At 44.3% G+C, this 3,647-nt stretch overlaps 1 pseudogene; it reads right to left on the bottom strand.

Annotated features, from left to right (window-relative positions):
• Positions 1-236: 236 nt before the first annotated feature.
• The window catches only part of LOC102822730, an 8,385-nt pseudogene continuing 4,974 nt past the window's right edge, over positions 237-3,647 (bottom strand).

Here is a 3,647-nt window from a genome sequence, read left to right as displayed (position 1 = left end):
GGTCAGAGAAAAAGAGGAAGACCCCCAATGAGATGGATCAGCCAGGTGGCATCATTGATGGCATCAAGTGTGGCAGCGGTGGTGAGGTTGGCCCAGGATTGGACATTGTTTAGTTCTGCTTTGCATGGGGTCACTATGAGTTGGTTCCGACTCGATGGCACCTGACAACAACAACAATTGCTCCTCGGATTCCTCTATAGTCTTCATGGTTTGGATGATACGAGGGATGCTTCCATTCAACCTTTCAGAGAGGACATTCCAGCGCTCATGATCTTATGATGGTGGTAGCAATCACAGTGCAAGAGTGAAGAAGCTGTTTCTTTACACAATAGTTATCCCATATGCCTGCTTCTACTAACACCGTTAGTTCACCTGTGCTCAAGCTGACATCAACAAGTTGACCCAATACAGAGTGTTCTGCTTGAACTTTTACAAGTGTTTTTTGAAAGTCAAAACCCAAGTTCTGAGCAAGAACCGTGGGGATAATGAGCAATGCATCAGCAAATGCTTGGACTCCCCATTGGGCCCTGTCCTTGATGCCAGGTTTGTGTTTCATCAGAGCTTCTGCCATTGCCACTTCCACGGCACCAGCCCTGGGAACCACAATAGACATCATCCATAGCATTTTCAACGGCCCTCAAGCCATCTCATATTGCATCTTAGGTTTAAGTTCATGTGTGCTTATTTGGCCCTTTGATCAAGAGTGTGACAGAAGTTATTGCACTTCTCAGTAAAGGTGAACTTCTCTTCTCCCAATGTGTACTCCAAGACCAGTCTTGCATGTCCCTAATAGTCAGGATGTAGGTCGTCTAAAGAATTTAGAGTCACCCTTCCACAGGCAAGCATCAGCCTCTCCATATATCTCCCTTTCACTCTGCACTGAGCCACTATGCCTTCCTTTTCAAGGGCATCTAAAGAAAAACGGGTCAATTCCCTTCTGATTAATAATAATAAATCCTTTACTAGAGTCACCACAGACTTTATTTTTCAGTTCTATTATTTTATTTTTTATGTTTTTATTGTGAAGTTTACATGGGAGAATATCAGCTTTACACTCATCCTATTGTATTTAATTTCATTGCAATTATTACAATCCCCTCCATGCATCATCAAACAACCAAGGGCCTGCTCCCCAGGCTGCCAGCACACAACCCTTCTCACTCCCTGAGTCCAGTGTCCTTAGCTGCTCCATCTGGCCACGTCATCCTCTCTGTCTCCATCCCTGGCATCACTGCCTTTCTGTTCTTCTCACTTGATGGTCCCAGGGATCTCTACTCCTGGGCTGCAAAATTAATGGCAATTATCCACTATTTACCACAAAAATCTTGTGCCAGTCAGTCCTGATGGCAATTATTCACTATTGTACCACAAGACTCTTATCCCCATTTCCTTTTGCCAGCCCAGTCCCAACAGATTGGAAATCATTCAATGGTGATTCTACCTTCTCCTGCCCTGTCTGGAACTAGGCTCCCTCCTGAAAGCTTGTAAGCCAGCTTCTTGATTTTATAGCACACCCCACCCCCAGCCCCATATTGGGTAGCCAATGTCTAAGTTGCCCATCCCTGTCAACCCTGTGTACTGAGGGAATGGGAGTGATCTTTGCTGTAAAGATTTAATCCCTTTTTTGAGCTACTACATCCATAAGTATAGATAAAGTTCATCAAATTGTAGCAGATACTTTTTTTTTTCTTTCTCCCTCTTCTTTCTTCTTGTAGCTGCGTTCTGATCATCCAGCCATTGAAGCCAGGTCAAGTGTGTACTATCTGCAAGTATGGGTGTTCTTGTGCATCTCCCCTCTCTTCATATCAGCTGGACACTTCACTCTCTGCTCTAGTCCTCTGTGGTCATGTCACAGCCTCTGGGCTGAGGAGTCCTAGGGTCTTGCCATAGTGCTGGCCATCCAGGTCTCCTCCCAGGTTCACAGGGGTCTATTGAATGTGGTAGGGCTTAGCTTGCAACGTCATTGCTGTTTTTTTCTCCTCTTCCCCTTACTGGTGACCAACATGGTCACCAGCCAGACCACATACCTGCTCATGTATTCCCCGTGAATCTCAGTCTTGGAAGGCAGTTTGCTCTGAGGGGTCCCGACCACTTGCATTGATAGCTCCCTGGCGAACAGTTTACTTGTTCTTGTAGTAATCAATTGTTGTAGTAGTTGTTGTTGTTAAGTGCCGTCGAGTCGTTTCTGACCCATAGCGACCCTGTACAGGGTTTCCGAGGCTGTAAATCTTTACAGGAGCAGAACGCTTCATCTTTCTCCTGCAGAGCGGCTGGTAGTTTCGAACTGCTGGCCTTAAGGTTCACAGTCCGATTCGTAACCACTACACTTAGACTACCATTATTTTTTCAGCTTTTTCCTGCTGGTCTTTCTTTCATGAAGTATCTTCTATTCTTCTAGACCCTTCAGGCTGGCCTACTCATCCTTTCCAGTGGAAATTTCCTACCTCAGTCAGTTTTGGATGGGGTTAAGTGTTTCACCTATGGTCTTGTGCAATGTAAAGGCTCCACAGGAAGTCCCTTTCACTGGGCAACTTCTAGTCCCGTTTAAGGTATTCCAATCAGTTATAGGCTGAAGATGGACTTACAAGCTTTCTGTAGTGATGTTTCTGGCTATTCCTTTCTCCCCCCATCAAGTGTCTATTTTACAATGGTAGGCAAAGGAAACCAAGATTGAAAAGACAGCCAAGCATCTTAACATTATTTCCTCTTTTTCCTTCAAACCATGCCTCAATCCCTGTATCCCAGAGCCCTGTTGTTCCAAGATTGTGCATACATCATAATTTACCTCTGTCCCACTTAGCCCTTGCAAACCTGCCTAACTGTTCTCCCATCAGCTTTTTTTCCCATTCCCTTGCCCCTTCTTGTGTCTTGCCCCCCTGCGGACCCCTTCCCCTGCACCCAAGCTATTGTGTCTATTTCCTACCCTGTGCTCTATCTTCCCCTCCCTCCCTCCCCTTCTCTCATCCTACACATCCTGGTTATCAGCAAACATATATATAATTTTCCACCCCTTTTAATGTGGGTTCTTTTTCTTACTCTTTTACAATAATGGTCCTATGCAATATTTCTCCTTTTGTGATTGACTAATTTCATTCAGCATAATGTCCTCAAGGTTCATCCATGTTATGCGGTGGTTTGCAGCTTCCTTGTTGTTCTTCAAGGTAGCATAATATTCCATTCTGTGTATGTACCACAGTTTGTTTATCCATTCTTCAGTTGATGTGTGCTTAGGCTGTCTCCATATTTTTGCTATTGTAAATAGTGCTGCTATGACCATTGGTGTGCATATATGTACTTGTTTTATTGCTTGTATTTCCTTGTGGGAAAATACCAAGTAGAGGAATTGCTGGATCATAAGGTATTTCTATTTCCAACCTTCTGAGGAAGTGCCATTGCTTTCCAGAGAGGTTGGACCATTTTGTAATCCCACCAGCAATGCAGGAGTGTCCCAGTGTCTACACATACCAGCCAGCATTTATTGTCCTCTACTTTTTTGGTCTTTGCTGTTATTGCTGGTGTGAGATGATATCTCATTGTTGTTTTGATTTACATCTCTCTAATGGCTAGTGATCATGAACATTTCTTCATATGTTTGTTGGCTGCCTGGATCTCCTTCTTAGTGAAGTGTCTGTTCATGTCATGTGCCC

Source organism: Chrysochloris asiatica, unplaced genomic scaffold (genome assembly GCF_000296735.1).
Source record: "Chrysochloris asiatica unplaced genomic scaffold, ChrAsi1.0 scaffold00114, whole genome shotgun sequence".
In the NCBI taxonomy this organism is placed as follows: domain Eukaryota; kingdom Metazoa; phylum Chordata; class Mammalia; order Afrosoricida; family Chrysochloridae; genus Chrysochloris; species Chrysochloris asiatica.
Note: the sequence above shows the minus strand (reverse complement) of the source record. Positions and strands in the feature narration are given on the sequence as shown.